At 47.4% G+C, this 23,241-nt stretch overlaps 1 pseudogene; it reads left to right on the forward strand.

Annotated features, from left to right (window-relative positions):
* Positions 1 to 16,954: 16,954 nt before the first annotated feature.
* On the forward strand, positions 16,955 to 17,589 carry LOC132421841 (mpv17-like protein 2; annotated as a pseudogene).
* Positions 17,590 to 23,241: the final 5,652 nt, after the last annotated feature.

The following is a 23,241-nucleotide window of genomic DNA, read 5'->3' on the forward strand; positions in this document are numbered from 1 at the left end:
ATCCTCAGTTTTCTCTTGTGTAAAATGTTATTAATACCAACCTTGTGAACTTGTGAGGAGAGAGAGAATGTGAGTACATAGTGTAGGGTAAGCATTTGAAAACTGGTAGCTATTACTGTTGTTATTATTTATTTTATTTTATTTTTTTTGCGATGCGTGGGCCTCTCACTGCTGTGGCCTCTCCCGTTGCGGAGCACAGGCTCCGGGTGTGCAGGCTTAGCGGCCATGGCTCACGGGCCCCAGCCTGGGGAACCCCAGATGGACTCAGGGGGCCGAGGGAGGGAAGGGAGCACGGCCAGCGTGGAGGACGCCTGGGCTGTTTGCTGGAGCCAAGCAGCTGGCTGGGCCCACCCTGTGTGACCCTGGGTGGCCCCTTCCCTGCTGCATCTCAGTTTTCCCATCTGTAAACTGAGGGGATTGGTTCATATGAACTCGCAGGGCCCTTCTGGTTCGGCCCTGCCTGCTGTGATCCCGTGGTCCCCTCACCCTCCTGGACTCCCCTGCAGGGCCCACCCCTCTGTGACTTCACGTGCTGCCTGCAGGGGGATGTGCTCAGCAGAGCCCATGACATCCCTCCTTCCTTCCCCTCTTCCAGGGAACAATCTGGAACATTGACAACTCCCAGCAATTACCCCCATTCAAAGACAAGCAAGTCCCGAAATTAGCTGCTGCTGCCACCCCTTCTGCAGATTAACAGGAAGCACCTGAATAGAGGCGTTTCTCCCGCGTAAGCATTTCCATTGTCAGCCGGAGGTGGAGAGGTTCACAGTGCCCCACAGGCCCCAGGAAATTATCCCCTCCCTCCAGACCACCCCTCCCCGGCTCTCCTGGTCAGCATCTCAGTCCTGGGATTGAGAAACATCCCCCACCCCCACCCCCCGCCTCTAAAAACAGTTGTCGCAAGTATTTTGCCCTGTTTTATAGTTGCTTACAGTGGGAGGGAAGCCCCGCCGTGACTCCATCATGGCCAGAAACTCCACTGAGGCTTGGAGAGAAGTGATTTGCCACAGGTAATATTTCCCAAAGTGTGTTTCAGAGAACACCAGTTGTGCAAGGTCATTAAGTGGTAGTCCATTTACAAAATAAACATACAACTTTTTAAAATGAATCTGGAAAATTTTGGTTGAAACAAAATTAAATAGGTCTGTTCCCTGCAGGACATCTCAGGACTTGCAACAAACTAACATGCATTGTGACTCTCCAGGAGGAGAGCAGAGGTAGCAACACTTTCCTGATTTCTTTTTTTTTCCAAGGAGGTTTTTCTTGTTTGCTTATTTCACTAAACATCTTTAGATAAAAAGTGTAATGGGGTGATTAAGAGCAAGGACTCTGTTAAGACAGCCTGAGTTTGAATCCCAGTTATGCCACTAAGTGGCTGTGTATCCTTGGGGAAATTCCTAGCCCTTTCTGAACCTCAGTTTTCAAGCGCCAAATGAGGATAAAGTCACTACTATCCAATAGAGGTATTGTGATTATTAAGTGAGATGATGCATGAAAAATACCCAGTCCATTGTTGGCAACTGGTGAATGCCCACAGACAGCAGCTGTTGGTATTATTAGAATTTACTGTGAAGTCAGACACCCACTGAGTCCCAGAAAGCTGAGGGCAGCTTCTCAGAGGAAAGAAGGAGCCGACAAGAGTGGTGCTTGACCTCCTTTTTATTTCTCAAATAGGTCTTTATTGGAGTATAATTGCTTCACAATACTGTGTTAGTTTCTGTTGTACAACAAAGTGAATCAGCCATATGCATACATATATCCCCACATCCCCTCCCTCTTAAGCCTCCCTCCCACCCTCTCTATCCCACCCCTCTAGGTCCTCGCAAAGCACTGAGCTGATCTCTCTGTGCTATGCGGCTGCTTCCCACCAGCCAACTATTTTACATTCGGTAGTGTATATATGTGGATGCTACTCTCACTTCATCCCAGCTCCCCCCTCCCCTCCCTGTGTTCTCAAGTCCATTCTCTACATCTGTGTCTTTATTCCTGTCCTGACCCTAGGTTCATCAGAACCATTTTTTTTTTTTTTTAGATTCCATATATATGTGTTAGCACACGGTATTTGTTTTTCTCTTTCTGACTTACTTCACTCTGTATGACAGACTCTAGGTCCACCCACCTCATTACAAATAGCTCAATTTCGTTTCTTTTTATGGCTAATATTCTATTGTATATATGTGCCACATCTCCTTTATCCATTCATCTGTCGATGGACACTTAGGTTGCTTCCATGACCTGGCTATTGCAAAAAGTGCTGCAATGAACATTGTGGTACATGTCTCTTTTGAATAATGATTTTCTCAGGGTATATGCCCAGTACTGGAATTGCTGGGTCATCTGGTAATTCTATTTTTAGTTCTTTAAGGAACCTCCATACTGTTCTCCATAGTGGCTGTATTAATTTACATTCCCACCAACAGTGCAAGAGGGTTCCCTTCTCTCCACACCCTCTCCAGCATTTGTTGTTTGTAGATTTCTGATGATGCCCATTCTAACTGGTGTGAGGTGATACCTCACTGTAGTTTTGATTTGCATTTCTCTAATAATTAGTGATGTTGAGTAGCTTTTCATGCGCTTCTTGGCCATCTGTGTGTCTTCTTTGGAGAAATGTCTATCTAGGTCTTCTGCCCATTTTTGGACTGGGTTGTTTGTTTTTTTAATATTGAGCTGCATGAGCTGTTTATATATTTTAGAGATTAATCCTTTGTCTGTTGATTTGTTTGCAAATATTTTCTCCCATTCTGAGGATTGTCTTTTCAGCTTGACCTGCCTTTAATCTGCCTTAGTGTAAGGATTTGGACCAGGACTTGAACTGTAGCTTTCGAGAGATGATTCTTAGAGGCAGCTGCAGCTAACACACGTGCGGTCGGATTTCAAGAGAGAATTTTCTGCTGCTCGAGGAGCTCTCAGGAGCTCCGAAAGGGGGTACTGGGGACAAAGGATTACTCATGCTCTTTATGGAATCTGTGCTGACAACAGAGAACTCTCCAGGTGTAGGAGGAAGTATGAGAGGGCTCCGTGAAGGGCTGGCCGCCCTCAGGGACTCAGAGAGCAGGGTGTGTGTGGGGGGCACACACAGGAGGAGCTCCTGGCTGGCTGAGGACGAGCAAGTAGCACCACCTGATCAGGGTGATAGCAGGGCCAGAACGAATCAGGGCAGCCTCCTGGCTGAGTAGAAGGACGACACAAGATGTTCTGTAAATACAGCAGGTGGGCGGGGACAGGGCAGTGAGTGATGCTCTCAGCCCTGTGTACCCTGAGCCCAGGAAGATGGGCTCTCCCCAGCCACACAGTGGGGAGGTGGCAGCACCAGGATTCACACCCAGGCCTGTCGGACTCGGGTTCTGTTGTCCATCAGTCTTCCCCTATTGTCCCTCTTCTGGTAAAGAAACATTTATCAGGTGACTATGATAGAAACCCACTTACCTGGCAAACCGTCTGGGTGGAACCTATTGGCACCCAGCAGGATCAAGAGCTCAGGATGGATGGGGCCCAAGCGGGATCTGGGGGTTTTTCCAGGCAATGCTTTGAAGTCAGTGGGGCTCAAATTTCAATAGAAAGGGAAGCTCCCATCACGTCCCCTCCCACCAGCCTGCCACAACTTGCCTTGATATGTTAAGTCGATTTCTTTTGAAATTAATAAAACTTTTATTTCAGAATAGATTTAGATTTGCAGAAAAGTTGCAAAGATAGTACAGAGAGTTCTCATATATTCCAGACCCAGTTTCTCCTATAATTCACATCTTATCTGAGTTTGCTATAAATAATGAATCAATATTGATACATTATTATTAACTAAAGTCTATGCCATTTTTGGATTTCCTTAGTTTTTACCTAATATCCTTTTTCTGTTCCAGGATCCCACACAGGACTTAGTGTCATGTCTCCTTAGGTTCCTCTTGGCTGTCACAGTTTCTTAGACTTTTCTTTTTTCGATGGACTTAACAGTTTTGAGGATTACGGGTCAGATAATTTGTGGAATGTTTCTCAGTTGAGATTTTAAAAAATTGAGATGTAATTCACATGCCATAAAACGTACCCTTCTAAAGTATACAATTCAGTGGTTTTTTAGTGTTTCACAAGGTTGTGCAACCATTATCACTATGTAATTCCAGAACATTTTCATCACCCCAGAAAGAAATCCAGTGGCCATTAGCAGTCACCCCCCAAACCCTCCTTCCCCCAACCCTCTGGCAACCACTGATTCATTTTCTGTTTCTATGGAGTTCTATGTTCTGGGCATTTCACATAAAGTGGATCCTACAACATGTCGCCTTTTGTGACTGACTTCTTTCCCTTAGCATAATGTTTTCCAGGTTTATTCATGTTGTAGCATGGATCAGTACTTCATTCCTTTTGAAAAAAATTAAAAAATTAAAAAAAAATTAAAAAATTGTTAATTGTGGTTAAACACACATAACATAAAATTTACCATCTTTAACTTACCGTTTTTAAGTGTGCTGTTCAAGAATGTTGAACAGTACATATATATGCACATTGTTATGCAACCAATTTCCAAAGCTTTTTAATCTGAAATTAGAGCCTCATTAAACAGCTCCCATCTTCCCCACCCTCCAGCTCCTAGCAACCACCCTTCTACTTTCTGTCTCTGTGAATTTAACTACTCTAGATGCTTCACATAAGCGGAATCATACGGTATTTGTCTTTCTGTGACTGGCTTATTTCATTTAGAATGATGTCCTCAAGGTTCATCCATGTTGTAGCGTCGCTCAGAATTTCATTCCTTTTTCTGGCTGAATAATATTCCATGGCGTGGATATGCCACACTTTGCTTATCATTCATCTGTCAGTGGACCCTTGGGTTGCTTCCACCTCTTGGCTATCATGAATAATGCTGTTATATGGATGTACAAAGATTTCTTCAAGATCCTGCCTTCAATTCTTTTGGATCTATATCTAGAAGTGGAATTGCTGGATCACATGGTAATCTCATAAGAATATGAAAAATTCATATTTTTATTTTTTTGAGGAACTGCCATACTGTTTTTCACAGTGGCTGTACCATTTTGCATTCTCACCAACGGTGCAAAAGGGTTCCAACTTCTCCACATCCTCACCAAGACTTATTTTCCATTAAAAAAAAAATAGTGGCCATCCTAATTAATGTAAGGTCTTCATTACTGTTTATGGAGAATAATATTCAATTGTATGAATGTATCACATTTTGTTTATCTATTCACTACTTGATGGACATTTTTGGGTTGTTTCTCTTTTTTGCTGTTATGAATAATGCTGATATGAACTTTTGTGTGTAAGATTTTTTTTTTTTTTTTGCGGTACGTGGGCCTCTCACTGTTGTGGCCTCTCCCGTTGCGGAGCACAGGCTCCGGACGCGCAGGCTCAGCGGCCATGGCTCATGGGCCCAGCCGCTCCGTGGCATGTGGGATCCTCCCGGACCGGGGCACAAACCCGTGCCCCCTGCGTCAGCAGGCAGACTCTCAACCACTGCGCCACCAGGGAAGCCCCTGTGTGTAAGATTTTTGCTTGAATATATGTTTTCAAATTTCTCATTTAACTTTTTGAGGAACTGTCAAATTGTCTTCCAAAGCAGCTGGACCATTTTACATTCCCACAGTAATATGAGGGTTCCAGTTTCTCCACATCCTTACCAATACTTGTTAGTGTTCATTTTAAAAATTGTAACTATGCCAGTGGGTGAGGTGATATTTTATTGTGGTTTTGATTTGCATTTCTCCCATGGTTAATAACGTTAATTATATTTTCATGTGCTTATTGGCCACTTGTATATCTCCTTTGGAGAAATGTCTATACAAATCCTTTGCCCATTTAAATATTGAATTATTTGTCCTTTTATTGTTGAGTTGTAAGAGGTCTTCATATGTATTGGATACTAGGCCCTTATCAGATGTATGATTTGCAAATATTTTCCCCCATTCTGTGGGCTGTATTTTCATTTTCTCGCGAGTGTCCTTTGAATCACAAAAGCTTTTAATTTCAGTGAAGTAAAAATTAGTTGCTTGTGCTTTAGGTGTCATATCTAAGAAACCATTGCCTAGTCCAAGGTCCTAAAGATTTATGCTGTTTTCTTCTGAGAATTTTATAGTTTTAGTTTTTGCTTTTAACATTTGGATCCATTGTGAGTTAGTTTTGCATGTGGGGTGAGGTCCAAATGCTTTCTTTTGCCTGTGGATATCCAGTTGTCCCAGCATCGTTTGTTGAACCCCAGCTGGTTTTGTATGGTTTTTTTTCTCATGGTTATAGTGGGGTTATGAGTGTTTGGGTGGAAAGTACCATTTGCATTCCATGATATTAAGGGTACATGCTATCAGCGTGACTTATCAGTGATGATGTTAGCCAATCACCTGGCTAAGGTAGTATTTGTCAGGTTTTTCTACAAAAGTTACTCTTTTCCACTTTTCATACTGCACCTGTTGAAAGGAAGTCATGATGTGTAGCCCACACTTAAGGAGGAGTTAGGTTCCATCTCCTTGAGTGCCGAGAATCTACCTAAATTATTTTGAATTCTTCTGCATGGGAGATTTGTCTAATCTCCTCCATTTATTAATTTATTTAATCATTTATTTAAATTACTGTGGACTCATGAATATTTATTTTCTACTTGGGGTTTTATAATCTGATACTACTTTATTTACTTTGTTGCTCAACTGTTTCTGGCTTTGGCCATTGGGGGCTTCTCCCCTGGGCTCCTGTGTTCCTTTGACATTTTCCCGTCATCGTATGTGTATGTGTTTCGTACTTCCTGTTTACTTTCTGGCACCACAAGCTACTCCAGGCTCCTCTAGTACACTTCCTGACTTAGTTCCTAGAATCAGCCATCTCCCCAAGGATTCTTCGTTCCTTTTGTTGGGAAAAGGTATTAGAAACCACATCTTGATGCTATGTGTGTTCCCTCAGTCCATTAAAAAAAAAAACAACTTGCATGTTAAGAAAGTGTCAAAATGAACATGGCTTTAGGATATAAACCACAGGAGTTAGGTTCCTACTCCTTGGAGAAGAAAGGACAGAGGTGGAGACTGGGCCAGTGGGCGGTGAGTGGGGAACGGACATAGAAAGTACTAAGACCCCCTTCCAGCCTCCTGAGCACAGCTTGAACTTCCACCCGACCTTTGACCATGCTCTGCACTCTGGACCAGTTTCAAATGAATGATTTTTCTCCTCATTTGTAGGCATATTTTTCTGCTTCTTTGAGCGTCTGGTATCTTTTGATTGGGTGCCAGACATTGTCTATTTCACCTGGCTGGAGGCCAGATGTTTTTGTGTTCCTATAAATATTCTTGAGCTTTGTTCTGGGATACACGGTTAAGTTACTTGGAGACAGTTTGATCCTGCTGGGTCTTGCTTTTAATATTTGTTAGGTGGGACCAGGGCAGTGCCCAGTAGAGGGTTAATTATTCTTCACTCCTTTTATAACTCTGTGTCAGTCTGTGTCTACATCCTAAATTTTCCGAAAGCTTCTTCAGTACCCGGATAATACCTGTGTCTTCTTTGTATTTTAAGTGTGAGTACTGGTACCCAGTAGGAGCACAACAGGTGCTTCAATGTTGGTTAGGGGTAACACAGAAATCATCTGATATGGTGAAGACCATGGAAGGGCTTGATTTTATTCACTCAGGAGGGTGGAGGAGGGGAGCCTGGAGGCCAGGAAGAACGGGCAAAGGGGCCGGGGTGGGGCAACAGGGGGCACAGCTCCATGACTGAGGTGCCAGACCAGACAAAGGGGAAAGGACTTAGGACCCGTGCTGATACTGGAGGAGAGCCAGGTCTGAACCTGAGACTGACCACAAAGCCAGCCCTTGTAACCTCCACGCAGGAGGACGATGGAGGGAGGAGAGACAGAGCAGAGGAGGGAAGCTCAGAGACAGGGTGGCCGTGGAGGAGGGGCTGACGCCAGGCCAGGCCGGGGTGGGGGCAGGGGCTCCCCAGGAGGGGCAGGGCTCTGAGGCAGGTTCGCTACTTATGGGTAGTAGGAGTAGGCATAGTGGTCTCTCCTGGCAGCGTGCAAAGAGAACAGCACAGGTGGGCCACGGTCCTTCCCCAGGCCGGGCCCAGGGCAGCACCCCCAGCAGGGAGGGGCCTGGTGCTTTCCGTGCCGGGGACGGGGATGGCCGGGAACCGACAGGTCAGAAGGGCCTTCCTTGACCCAAGGGCTGGCCGGGCTCAGTCTCTGAGGACCAGGACCCAAGGTCCCTTCTAGAACCTTCCCCAAGCCCACTGCTGGAGTGAGAAGGAGGTGGGGAAAGGGCCTGGAGGGAAGCAGAGCTTTCACACACAGTCATACACACATGCGTTCACAAAGAGAAACGCACTGCACGCTCACATATGCAGACACACTCATCTGGACACACACGCTCATACACAGAAACACAATGACACACTCATGCACTTACAAACACAGATATTTACACACATGCAGACACTCATACACATGTATTCAAACACACACGCTGACACACAGGTACATACACAAACACACGCTCACACACAGACGCCTGCGCTCACACACACGGACACCCCCACTCACACACTCAAGGTAACTGCCGCACTCTCCCCTGCAGACAGTCCCCACTGCGGTCCCTGTGCCGCCCACCCCTGCAGGTCCCTCTGCCCCTGACGGGACAGCCCTCTGCACGCACCTGTGCCTGGGAGGGAACAAGTGGCCAGGGCAGGGGACACTGCGGCCTCGTCACCCACCCAGACTGCCCCTGGGTGTGGGGTCCATGAAAGGAGCCGGGTCACCCCCTCACGGGCACCCAAAGCACAGGGGGCTCAAGAGCCCTGACCTGACCGCCAGGTACCAGCAGCGAGGAGTGGGGGCAGGTCTGATTCCCAGCTCCCAGGTGGGGAAGCCGGTCCCGGAGAGTCACGGTCTGCCTGGGGCTCTTGGGGGTCAGCGAGAGTCCAGAGCAGGCCCAGGACCCTGCCCTCAGAGCCAGCTCCCCCTGCGGCCCTGTCCAGGCCCACTCCACGGTCCTCCACTTACCTGCCCCACATCACCCATCATGGGGGAGGGAAGGGATGGAGAGCGGAGGGGAAGACTGAGGCCCAGCCAGGGCAGGAGATTGGCTCGAGGTCACACAGCATGTCACCCACCCCAGGGACAGAGGGTGCCGTCCAGGGCCCTGAGCTGGTCACAGAGCGTGGGGTGGGTGGAGGAGGGCAGCATGTCATGTGGGCTGGGTGTGAGTTTGGAAATTAGGCAGACCTGGGTCAATCCTGGTTCCGCCTCTTGTTATAGACAAGCTATTTTGTAAACAATAAACCCAGATCCTGCCCCTCTTCCCTTGCCTAAAACCCCTCACTGGATTCCCGGGGAGTCTAGAATAAAACCCGCACTCTGTCCTATGGCCTACGAGGCCCTCTGTCATCTGGCCCCTTCATCCCAAAGTATCACAAATCCCTAATTCTGGGGCTGCAAGGTGCGGGAACGCCTTAATGCAGAAGCGCAGGGGACTCTGGGAGAGGATGACGAGGGCACTGGCAGTCCTCCCTTCCATCCCCTGGACCTATCCCTAGGTGAAATAGCTGAGGCTCCAAATGCCACCCCTGGGCCCTGGTTCTTGGTCCTGGGGCGCCCATGACAAGAGCTCTTTCAGAGGCCCAGGCAGAATGACTCAGAAGCTACAATACTGGATTTTGAGGTAAAGAAAAGAAAAGCTAGAAATGGGATGGAAGGGAAGGACTCTGTGCCCTTTCCCCTGGGACACCAGGATGCTCTGAGATCCCCTGTGGCCTTGAGCCTGACATCCAGGTGCTGATGGCAGACTTGTGTCTTCTGGTCCTGACTTGTGTGTTTCTCTCTATTTTTATCACTTTACTGAATGGCCTTTTGCTGTGAGCTCCTCTAAATCTTCTGTGGACCAGAGCCGAGAGTAGATAATGAACGCTGACAAACTGAGATACATCCTGTCACAGCCTTGACAGGGGACACCCCGTACTGACAGCCTGTGCTCTGGGAGGTATAGGAACACCTTTGCGTGCTGTCCAGCTCTTTCTTCCGTGCTTTTAAGTTGCAGGGAATCGCCCCGGTGTCCTGGTCACCAGCCCATTCGTCGTCTGTCACTAGCCTGTTGTGAATACCAGCCCAGGCCCTGGCCACCCCCGTCCCAGCAGGAGATGATAATAATCGACACGAGCATGAGCAAAGCGCATCTTGATCTGGGATGATCCCCGTTATGCAGGTAAGGACAGGGAGCTCAGAGAGGGCAAGGGATGTGCCCAAGGTCACACAGCAAGGTCCTCTGGAGACTGGAACTCCCAGATCTTTCATTGACTGCTTGTCATGTGGCTTCCCCCACCAACGCCCTCTCTGGCCCTTACCATACCCCTGACTTCTGCTCATAGGCTCCCTGAGTGGTCAAAGAAAGGAGAAGTTTGTGTTTCCCACCTCCTCCCTTTCCTGGGTCACACCCAGTGTCACACCCATGCTGGCAAACACTCGACTGGTCACATACCCCCAGTTCCCTCCCCACCCCCCATGCACACACCACGCCCATCTGCACGTACACCCCGACCTGTGCCCCCGACCCTACTCTCATACACACCTCTGCTCTCCCATGACCCTCCTGCTTCCAGCACTTCCTCCCCAGCAGAGGCAACCCCAAGGTGCTATCAGGTCCCATAGGAGGCAAAGGTTCAGATGAGGAACCATGTTTTGGCCATTCCAGAGAGATCATCCTCTCTCGCCGGCTGCCCTAGCTTCTGGAAAGCCCATCCTCATGTCTCCCTGGGCAGGACCTTCCAGGAGAAAAGCTGGGAAGAAGCATGACCTCCATCTCTATCGTGGTCTGAGTTGGGATGCTCTGGATGGGCCTGGCCCGTCCCCTCTCCTGGCTGGACATGCTCCAATGATGTCATGACAGTCACCATCAGATACCCATGGCCTCAGAGGGGGAGGTGACCGTGGGCTTCCCGCCTGCCCAGGATCACAGAAGTCCTCAGACATTCTTAGCCCTGAGTGGGAGACTGAAGGAGGACAGGGTGAGCTGACCTGGGTTGGGGGGCTCTGGGTCAGAGGAGGGGCCTCTTCTCTCATGCCTCTGAAGGGCTCACTGTGGGTCTGTGTCAATCTCAGCAGCACCATCAGTTCCATACCCTGGCCCCTCATTGATCCCAGAACTCCTGATGTGGAGGGGTGATGTGAGGAGGGGGAAGATGCCATCACCTGCGACCCCTGTGAGGCTTGGTCCTTTCCCCAGAAGACCCCAACTCCATCTCAGTGTGGAAGGAACAGGGTCTGAGGGTAAGAAAGATGGAGCTGTGTGACTCTGGGCAAGTACCTTGACCTCTCTGTGCCTCAGTTTCTTTGTCTGTAAAATGGGATAATAATGCTGCCTCCCTGGTAGGGTTGTAAGCATCTTGCCTGTACTGCAGGTAACAGCCTGGTACACAGGAGGAGCTCCATCCATGTGGGCTGCTGGTATTGGGGCCAGGTTTGCCACCTGCAGCTGTCTGACCTTGAGGAAGTCATTTCCCCTCTCTGTGTCTCCAGCCCAGCCTGAAACGGGGTCCATTGTAATAAAAGCACAGAGACACAGGTGGTGAAGATCAAATGGGAGTTTCAGTGATTTAAAAAAAACCCAGGATGTCTGTGTACCGATCGGAATACACGGAACTCAGCAGAAGGTGCAGTGCAGATGGTTATTACTGCCCGGGCTCTGCTGCTTCCCCTCCCCACCCAGTCGGGTCTCTCCTCGGTGGTCTCCCAGCCCCTCCAGCTGCCTGCTAATGAGCCAGAGGCTTCAGTAATGAGGCTGCTTCACCATTTAATGCACTGGAACAGCCTTAGAGGGAGAGGGGACGGGGTCGGGGGAGGACAGGGTAGAGGGGGAGGCTGGCTCACCATGGCCTGGCAGCTCCAGAGTCTGCAGAGTCACTCTCCCCAGTCTAGAGCAATCAGTAGAGGGGAGTGAAGGGCACGCCCTACTCTTCTTGTGAAAGTCCCCTGCCCGTGAAGTGAGGACCTGAATGTGAGCGCAGCCTACGCCCAGCAGCTGCTCACTGGCCTCCCCAACTCTAGGCTCAACCCCCTCCCCATCTAATCCCTGTCTGCCCCAGAGTGAGTCTGAAAAACCCCTCAGGTCTCACTGTGTCCCTTCCTGGACCCCATGGGGCCTACAATGGCTCCCCCTGCTGCTTTCTGGGCCCGGGACCAGGCCCGTCCTCCTCACCACCAGGCCTTTGCACATGCTGTTCCCTCCTCTGTCTCCACTGCCCCTCCTTGGGCTCCCGTGGCCCCCGAGCTTCTCCAGTCGGCTCTCCTCTGCGCTGCAAGTGACTGTTTACGCCTCCATCCTCCCATGGCACCGGAAGCCCCTTGGGATCTGTGTCTGGCTCAGTTACTGCTATCTCCCCACTGTGTAGGGGGAGGTCCCTGACACCTTAGCCAGCATTTATTGAGCGCTGACTGTGTGCTGGGGACCATGCTCAGCCTTCACAGGCATATATCAATTAACCTTCAAAGTCATCTTCAAGGACACAGGACAGCATCGGGTCTGGGAGCACAGGCTTGAAGGCCAGGCCTGCTGGACTTGAACCTGCCTCTGCATTTACTGGCTGGAGAAATCTTTATGGAGTTACATAAGCTTGCTGTGCCTCAGTTTCCTCAGGTAGGATGGGGTGAGTAACGATGGCACCTGCCTCATGGAGTTGCTATGAGGATTTAAAGAGGAGTTCATATAATCTATATGGCTTAAAACAATGCCTGTCACAGAGTCAGCGCTGGCTGTTAGCATCGTCCCATTTTACAGATGAGGAAGCCAACAGAGGAGGAAAGTCACTTGCCCAAGATCTCAGCAACGAGGCGGTAGAGTTAGAATGTGAATCCAAGAGCTACCTGACCCTAAAGTACTTTTAGTAACTAAGCCTCAGGACCTTTGCCTTCGTGAGTCTCAGTTTCCCCATCTGTAAGTTGAAGGGGCTGGAGTGCGTGATGCCTGGGGTCCAAGTGCTAATACTCGTTGCCTCTATGATTCTCGGTGGAGAGTTCAGACTCGGAGCAGGCTTCAAAACCCATGAGCTCCTTTTGTACATTCAAACCAGGATCTTGGCCACAGCGCCTGGATGACGTACCAGATTTCTGGCAGGCAGTGGCTGGCAGGTTGGCCTGAAGTGAGGTGGGCTGGATTCAGCAGGTGAAGCTTTGGAGGAGGTGCTTCTGGGGGACCCCCAGTGTTGGAATGCAACGGGACAGAAAAGTTGGGCTCCAACTGGTACTTGCTACCACAAGTCACAGGCAGAAGGTTCAGGAACACCATTGGCTTCTGCAGGAGCCAGCTGACAGTATCCCCTTCAGAGCTGGAGCTGCCTGTGCAAACCCTGCTGGCTACAGAGGCGCTGGGATGGGGTGAAAGCCTTGAGCTGAGAGGGGTGGAAACCAGATTCTAATAGGGGGGCACCTACCATATGCTTTCCATACTCTGTTCCATTTTTATCCCTCACATCCCGCTGCAGATGGAAAGTTGTCCATTCCCAAATCCAACCACCCCATAACTTCCTCTCTTAACCTAACTCAGGCCCCCCTCCCCAACCCCACCCCATCCCATCTCTCATCCAGTGTTTCAACAGCCTCTGCACTGGGAGCCTGTTATGTTCCCACAGATCACAGTAGACAGAGGACACCTCTGAGACCCAAGTCAAATTGTGTCCCCTTATTCCTCCACTGATCCTTTAATGACCTCTCCTCCCCCTTCTCCACTGGCCTACAGAGACCTGGATGATCTATTTCCTTAGGATGATCTATTTCCTTCTACAGCCATTGACCTCCTTGCTGCTCTGGGAGTACATCAAACTCATCCCCACCGCAAGGCTTTGTCACTGGGGAGCTCAGGGTTTCACCTGCATGGCTCTGTTGTTGTGTCTTTCTGGTCTTAGCCTAAAGGTCACCACCTCATAGAGGCCTTTTCTGAACTCCTATCTAAAGGAGTCCCCACCACCACCCAAATCCCTGTGCTTCAGTGCATCTCTCCATTTCCTTTCCAGGCTCTGTTCTATGCACACAGGACACAGCAGTGAGCAGGACCTGTCTTTGTCCTTGGACCCTTGTGGGCTCTATTGAAGGTGGAAGGATGGGAATCGATATTAGTTGAAGACTCCCCCCACCCCACACATAAATATGCACATGCAATTGATGGTGCCACACAGGAAGCACATGGGTTGCCATGGAAACACGTAAGGGGCCTGACCTATTGTAGGGGTTTGGGAGGGCTTCTGTGTTCATATCTAAGAATGACAACACGTATATAAAGGATGGGACTTCCGTTTCTTCCAAGATGGAGTAGCCCCAGGCCTCCCAGGTCTTCCCACTTACAACTAATAACCCTGGACATAACACAACAACAAGCATGGGAAGACTCTGAAAGATGGAAAGAAGAAGGTAGCCTGCCTTGGGAATCTCAGAGGAATGACGAGGTGGTTTCCTTATTGCCTCCCATGTATCCCGACAGAGTGCTGCAGAAGCCTCCAACCCAGAACACAAATAGACACAGACTAAAAAAGCTCCAAGAAAAAGCTGCCACTCTAGCCAATTACCGGGGAAAGGGTGGCCTAATAGCAGAAAAACTTCTTGTCAAAATCTGCCTTTACTCCAGTCAAAAAGCAACAGAAGAATTCTCTTCCCCCACCCCTCTGCATTTTCAGTGGGACTGAGCAGGAAGCTGAAGTCCCCCCTGCCCCACCCCCTTTGCAAGGAAGCGTAGATGCTCTGATTCCCCTGCCAGAGTAGTGTCAGATGGGTCTAGTCATGAGCTAAGCATCTGCTCCCACCTGGCAGCAATGAGACTTATGGTGATAGAAGGTGCAGCTATTCACACTCAATGCCCCCATCCATCATCCAGCTGGTATCAGTGGGACCCAGAGAAAAGAGTCTCCCCACCTGGCAACAATGAGGCAGAATGAGGGGGTGGTGGCAGGGCTAGTTGACACTCTTCTTCTCTTCTTCCCCTCCCTTGGTGTCAGCAGGACCCAATGGGAAGCTCAGCTCCTGCCTCCACCCTGCAGCAACAAAGCGGCATGAGTCAGCCCTCGGCTTTCCCATCCCTGGTGTCAGTAGGGCACTGGGAAGCTGAGCTTAATATCTGCATTCAGCAGCAACAAGAGGGTAGAGTTGGTGTCCAATTTCCAGGCATGCTGGGGGGAGCTGAGCATATACACCCATCTGGCCTCTTGCTATAACAGCTGCTGAAACAAACAAACGACCCCCCTCCATAAAACCCAAAAAGCCACACACACACAGACCAAAAGAAATAAAAGATTAAATAGAATCCAGAGTCTTATAATATACAAAATGTCCAGGATACAAAAACAAAACAAAACAAAACAAAAGACAACTCATCATACCAGGAACCAGGAAAGTCACAACTTGAATGAGAAAGATAATCAACAGATGTCAACACTGAGATGAGTCAAATGTTGGAGTAATCTGACAAGGATTTAAAGCAGCCATCACAAAAATGATTCAATAAACAATTATGAATTCTCTGGAAACAAATGAAAAACATCTCAGCAAAGAAATCTAAGTTATAAAAAAGAACCAAATGGAAATTATAGTACTAAAATATACAATAACAAAAATAAAAAACTCAGTGAATGGCTTGACAGTAGAGTGAAGATGATAGAAGATAGAATCAGTGAACTTGAGGATGGATCAACAGACTTACCCAATCTGAGCAACAGAGAGAAAATAGACTGAAACAAACAAACAAACAAATAAGCAGAGTTTCAGAGACCAGAGGGACAATAGCAAAAGAACTAACAATGATATCATTAGAGTCTCAGAAGGAGAGGAGAGAGAGTAGGACTAAAAATGTATTTGAAGAAATAATGGCTAAAACCTCCCCAATTTAATGAAATACGTACACCTACAGATTCAAGAAGCTGAGCAAATTCCAAATAGGATAAACTCAGAGAAACTGATGCCAAGTCATTATAATTAAATGTTCAAAAACTAAAGACAATGAAAAAGTCTTGAAAGCATCCAGAAAGAAACTACTTGTTACTTATAAGTTACATTAGTTTGAATGACAGTGGATATCTCTTTTGAAACTGTGGAGGCTCAGGTTAAGTAGTACAACAGTTTTTCAGGTACAGAGAGAAAAGAACTGTCAACCATGAATTCTATATCTGGTGAAAATATCCTTCAAGAATTAGGGGAAAGTAAAGACATTTTCAGATGAAGAAAAGCTAAGAGAATTTATTGCTAGAAAATGTATCCTTAGAGAATGGATGAAAAGAAATTGTCTAAACAGAAAGAAAATGGTAGCAGAAGGAGGCTTGGAAATTCAAAAAGGAATGAAGACTATCAGAATGGATAGGGGTAAATAGAATATGCAATCCTTTCTCTCATGAGTTTTCTTACATATTTTGTGGTAGAGGCAAAATTTAAAAGCCATCTACTGTGGTATTCAGTATCTCTAAGGGGAGTGTTTAAGTCTATGATACTTAAAAAGTGTGAAGGGTAAAGGGATCTCAATGGAAGTAAGGTGTTAACACTTAACTCTTAGTGGTAAAACATCAATACCAGTAGAGTACAATAAGTTATGTACATATCTCATAATACTTAGAGCAAACACCAATAAAACTATGATAGACTCAAAACACTAAATAAATCAACATGGAATCCTAAAAATATGTTCAGGTAATGCACAGGAAGGTAGAAAGATAAAGAGGAATAGGAAACAAAGAAACCAAACAGAAAATAAAAAATAACATCATAGCCCTAAGCCCTAACATAGCACTAATTAAATGTAAATGGGCTAAATACACTAATTAAAAGGCAGAGATTGGCAGAGTAGACCAAAAACAAAATAAAATAAACAATTACCCCAAGAACACATGATCCAACCATATGCTATGTACAAGTAACTCACTTCAAATACAACAACGTAGATGGGGTGAAATTATAAGAATGGAAAAAGATACACCATGAAAATATTGATTAAAGAAGTAGGGACAGGTGATGGTATATGGTGGTTGGAACTGGCCGTGTGGCCTGTAGGCTGCAGGGCAGCCCTTGTTCCAAGGCCATGCACTGTTCATCGCCAATAATCTGGGCTGTGGCACTCTCATGGAGGCTGGGGACAATACATACCAGGCCTGGGAGATTTGTGCCTGGCCTTGACAGAAGTTTGACCCAAGGTGCTCATCAAGCACGTTTGTGGTGACCTACAGCATGGGCCCCTTCATACAATGCTGATACCTTTGCCTGGACTACCTGCTCCCTGTGTCCAACTGCTGTGGCCTCCTAAACATCCTCAGGAAGGTCCTTGTCAACCAGTTGATGGTTTTCCCTGTGCTGGGTCTCTGGTACTTCTTGGAGGGCTGGATGCTGGCTGAGAGCTGCCAGGAGCTGTGGGACAAGTTCTGGGAATTCTTCAAGGCTGACTGGTATGTGAGGCCAGCTGAGCAGCTGGTGAATTTCTATTCATGGCTCCTACCTACCCCCAGTTCTGAGTCACCTACACCAACAGCCTGATACTGGGCTGGGACAGGTACCTCTCCTACCTGAAGTACAAGATCCTAGGCCTTGTGATGCTCCCAGGCTTTGTGGTCCTGTGTACCATGCAGACTGAACTGCCTCACCCCCCAACATGATGTCAGACAGGGCAAGGCTAACCCCCTCAGCTGACTATCCTCCTGAGAGGGAAGGGGAATGGGCTCCCATGGCAGGCCAGGCCAGGGTCCTGGGCTGAATCCTAGCCTCACCCAACTTCTGAGCATCTAGCTGGGCTGCCCCTTCGAAACCCTCTGCCTGGCCTCAGTTTCCTTACCTGGAACAAAACCATGAAGATGGACGGGCATCACCCAGCCCTTCTCACCAGGAGCCTCAGTGACTGGTGACTGAGATGTCACATCCTCAGCACTGGGTCCCAGCCAGTCAGCCAGTTCCAACCCCCAAGTCTTCAACACTGCTGTGGGCAGGGCTCTGGTCTGAGCAGCTGCACTGAGCTCCCTCAAGCCCTGGGACTAGGGTAGGGACATCATCCATCCCCCAAAAGCAGTGTCCAGCCTGGAGTTGGTTCCCAGAATCTGGAACCTTAGGCAGGGTTTCATCTTTCTCTGGTCATGGACTATAGAGATTCCATTAAATCCTCTTGGTAATTAAAAAAAAAAACCCTGGAGTGGTCATATTAATATCAGATAATGTAGAATTCAGAGCAAAGAAAATTACTAGACAGAGAGGAAAGAGGGACATTACATAATGTTAAAAGAATCAACTCACCAAAAGACATAACAATCCTAAACATATATGCACCAAATAATAGAGCCTCAAAATACATGAAGCAAAAACTGATAAAGTTGAAAGGAGACATGGACAAATCCAGCATTATAGCTGGTGATTTCAAAACCACAGTTTCAGCAATTGATACCACTAATATACAGAAAATCAGCAAAAATCTAGAGCAGAGCAAACAATCAAGAGGATCTAATTGACATATACATAATGCTCCATCCAAAACACACATTAATTTTCAAATGCCCATGGACCATTCTCCAAGATAGACTATATTCTGTGTCATAAATAACAATAACCAAAATAAAAAAGTCAATGTATGTGTTCAATAGCTGAATGGAGGAGACAAAAGAGTCAGTCAGCTTGGAGACAGGGCAGTAGAAATTACCCAAACTGAATAACAAAGAAAAAATATACTTGGAGGAAAAAAACCCAGAGCCTCAAGGACCTATGGAACTATAACTAAAGATCTATCATTTGCATCATTAGAATCCCAGAGGAGAAGAGAAGTGTGGGTGGTGATCTGAAAAAGTAGTCCAAGAAATAATGGCTGAAAAATTCCAAAATTTGGCAAAAGACATAAACCTAGACATTCAAGAAGCTGAACGAATCTCAAATAAGAAAAACCAAAGAAATCCACACCAAGACACATTATAGTCAAACTTCTAAAAATTAAACAAAATATCTTGAAAGCGGAGAGAGAGAACTGATACCTTATCAATAGGGATAAATATTAGAACGACAGTTTAGTTTTCTTCAGGAACTGCAGAGGCTAGGAAGAAGTGGCAAATATATTTAAGTGCTGAAATAAAAGAACTGTCAACCTAGAATCCTATATTCAGTGAAAACATCCTTCATAAATGAAGAGGAAGCCATAACATTCTCAAATGAAGGGAGACTAAGATAATTTGTTGCCAGCAGTCCTACCCTAAAAGAATGGTTAAAAAATTCTCTAAATGGAAAGGAAACAATAAAAGAAGGAATCTTGGAATACCAAGAAGAAGAAAGAACACAGTAAGCAAAAACATGGGTAAATACAATAGACTTTTCCTCTTAAGTTTTCTAAATTGTTTTTGATGGTTGAAACAAGAATTATAACCCTATTTGAAATGGTTCAAAATGTATATAGAAGAAATAGTTAAGACATTTATGTTTTAAATGGGGGAGGGTAAAGGGAGGTAAGTTTTCTATATTTACTCAAACTGGTAAAATCATGCCACCAGGAGACTGTAATAAGTGATGTAGATATAATGTAACACCTAGAACAAATACTAAAGAAGCTATAAAAAGAGATATACTAAGAACACCATAGATAAATCAAAATTGAAGTCTAAAAATTGTTCAGGTAATGCACAGGAAAGCAGGAGACATAAACAAGGAATATTGGTCTGTAGTTTTCTTTTTGTGTTTTATCTTTGTTTTTGGTATCAGGGTAGCGAAACGGCTGGTTGAAAGTAACACAAGTTTCTTCAACTGAAAAAGTGAAGGAATAACAGGACCTACTTCAGAGGGATGACTGTGGGGCTTAAGGTAATGCATGTAAAACAAATGCATTGGTGCTCAGCACATGTATTATATAATTCAACTCCAATAAATGATCACTCTAATTTTTCCTTAATAACGCAGTCTTACTTCCCAGTTCAAGATCACCCTGGACTACAGTCTGAATCTACCCATTTTTTGTAGTTTTAAAATTTATGTTCCCAAATTGATCTGAAACAGCTATACATTTGATGCAATATATACACATAGATAGAAATTAGGATGATGGGGGAAACGAAATCCTATTAGTTAAATAAATTATGTCATCAGGTCTCCATTCCTGGCTGAGTCTCTGTCATGGAGGCCTCACATTCCTGCAGGCCCTTTCTTCTAGGTGGTCCCACAGCTGGGACCATGCTTACACCCTGCTGTCTCCAAGTCCACAGAAAGTCCCAGAATTCAGCCTCATTGGCTCAGGCTGGGTCACGTGCTCATTTCTGAACCAATAACTGGCCAGGGAGATACAGGACTCTGGTTGGCCAGGTTGATATGAGGGTGGAGTGATTTCTGCAGGACCCCCAAGGACTTAGAGGGCTGCCCAGAGTTTTCTCAAGGAAGATTAGGAAGCTGATATCAAAGGCAAGGCCTGGATGCTGCATGGGCAGAATCATGTTCAGAGTCAGAGTTGAGCCTTATATTTCTTTTCTCGGGCTGCCATAACAAAGTGGACTGGGTGGCTTAAACATCAGAAATTCATTGTCTCACAGTTCCAAGAGGCTAGAAGTCCCAGATCAAGGTGTTGGCAAGGTTGTTTCCTTCAACGGCTGTGAGGAAGCATCTGTTTCTCGCCTCTCTCCTCGCTTGTGGTGGGTTGCTGGCAATCTTCGGCATTCCTTGTTGTGAAGAAACATCAACCTGGTCTCTACCTTCATCTTCACACGTCCTTCTCCCTGCGTGCATGTCTGTGTCTAAATTTCTTGCTTTTATTAGGACCTTAGTGATATTGAATTAGGGCCCACCCTAATGACCGCATTTTAACTTGTTACCTGTGTAAATACCCTATCTCCAAATGAGGTCACATTCTGAGTTACTTGGGGTTAGGACTTCAACATATGAATTCTTGGAGGACAATTCAACATGTGAATTTTTTTTTTTTAGCTGTGCCCTGCGACATGTGGGATCTTAGTTCTCTGACCAGGGATCGAACCCGCACCCCCTGAGGTGGACATGAGGAGTCTTAACCACTGGACCACCAGGGAAGTCCCACAACACATGAATTTTTTCAACCCACAACAGGTATGGGGGCTGCCATGCAAGATTCTCTTTCCTGGGCCAGTGCACCCGTGCTCTAGTGGAGGTGAGTATTAACCTCAGCTGAAGGGAGCTGACTTCCAGCTCACCCTGAAAAAGCTGAGGTTACATTCTCCCCAGTTGGTGACCTCCAATTAATGACCAGTGGACACAGGTACAAAAGGCCCAGCTCATTGCTGGAGGGGCACCACGCTCCAGGGCTCCCTGTGGGCTCAGGCTGGGGCCAGACTCGAGCTGAGCCCTCAACCTTGCCTAGCTCCTCTCCTTCCTCCCCTGTTTCCCTCGTACCCCCTCCTGAGAGCCCCCTCCACAAGCCACTTGCCCACAGGTCCCCATCCTACTCTGCTTCTAGGAACCCAGCCTACACTGGATCCCTGACTGGCACAGCCTCACCTACACGGCCACCCTCCTGAGGAACACATTCTTCCCTGAGAGGGGATGAGTGTAAAAGGACCATCTTGTCAGACTCGGAGAAAGAGAGGGGCTGGCATCTTGAGGTCTTTTTAACCCAAACTCCTGCTGTGAACTCATCCCAATTCTCCCCACGTCTGCTCCAGGGCCTCATTCCATCCACCCTCTCCATGTAATTCCCACGTTCTCTCCGATCCAGGTTTGATCAACAGAACGTTATAAACAAGTCCCAGAAAAAAGGAAAATCAGCATCTCCTCAGGGCAGCCACTGTCTAATTGGCAAGTTGTTCTCTAGTCAATATTTTTGTTTTCTTGATTTTTATATAGATAAAGAATTAAGCTAATTAATATACACTTCTTTCCTTCTTCAAGTCTTGGGTACAGCTTTGCCCCAAAGTGAATTGGTTATCAGATTTCAATAAAGGGTCTACCTTTGCAATTACAGTTCATTAGTAGATTTACAAGGGAGGGAAGATGGTTAACTCCCACTCAGAGGATGGCTTTGAATTTCAGTTGCGTGGGTATATCCTGGCTCAAAGGTCTGTGAAAAATGGGATGAAAATTCCAACACCTCATCTGTCCCAGTTGCAAATATAATTATGTGGGAGAAGACAGACATGGGGAGGGGATTTCTGTGCTAGGAGGAGATGCCTCCCCCCTCTTCAGAGCTGCCTCGTGGCTGGGAGGCTGGGTCACTGGAGCCCGACTGGCATCAGGTGTGCTGGCCTGGGGAAGGGCTGCTCTGCTCATGGGGCTGCAATCTCTGGGGATTTGGGTCCGGGCAGCCTTGGTCCTCTACTGAGCTACCATTTCTTGGGTACCTACCGTATGCCGGAAGCTTTCCATGGGTTTTCTAACTTGACAGTGATCATTTGACAGACCCATTTTACAGACGGGCGTGTGCAGGGCACTGGGCTACGAGTGAGGAGCAGGGAGGATTTTGAAGGTGTTCAGTGGAGACTCAGAGATGTGCAGGATTTGCTCAAGGCACTTGAGCTGGAAATGGAATTGGAAGCCAGGCCCATTACCTCCAAATTTCCTGCTATTTTCACTCCCTCTTTGCCTCCATCTGGCAGATCTTCAAGTGGGTGGGGGCCCTGGAACCTGCCGTCCAAGGAGATCCTGCTTCTGTCCAGGCCTGGGTGGGAGGCCGGCTCTGGCCTCTGGCACACGAGACGCTGGATGAGTCCCTGCCCTTCTCTGAGGCATCCCGTCCCTCTGTGAGGGGGGGATTGGTGCTTCCTGTGTCCTCGGCTGTTTCTACTGCGGGCTTGCTGAGATGCTGCTGTGGAATGTGCCTTGGCCTGTGCTCAGCACACAGTAGGCATTTTTTCACTGTGACCGTCCCTGAAACTCCAGTGCCAGCATCAGCCCTTTCTAGCTGCCCCACTGGGAGAACATGTCTGCAGATAAATTCATGCCCAGTTTGACCTCAACCCTGCTTCCCAGATGGGTCCAACCCTGCCCTGTACCCACACCCAGCACCCAGCTGGGACTTGAACTCAGGCCTGTCTGCCCCACGTGGCCCCTGATGCTTCTCTTTCCCAGTGGAAAACCTTCCTTCCCCAACAAACTCTTTGGGGCAGTTGAATTGGGGTCCCTGCTCCCGCCGGTGCTACATCTGGACTTCCTTCAGTTCGACCACATCCCCTCTCATGGGCCCAGAGCAGACACCCCATCTCAGCACACTTTTCCCATCCCTGTAGCCCCGACTCCAGCCTGGAAGCTCTTCTGCCCGTTCCCCACCCCACCATGTTTGCTGCAGCTGCTTGGGGATGTGGCTGCCTTTCTGGAAGGTTCTGTTCCCT

This window comes from Delphinus delphis, chromosome 1 (genome assembly GCF_949987515.2).
Source record: "Delphinus delphis chromosome 1, mDelDel1.2, whole genome shotgun sequence".
Classification (NCBI taxonomy): domain Eukaryota; kingdom Metazoa; phylum Chordata; class Mammalia; order Artiodactyla; family Delphinidae; genus Delphinus; species Delphinus delphis.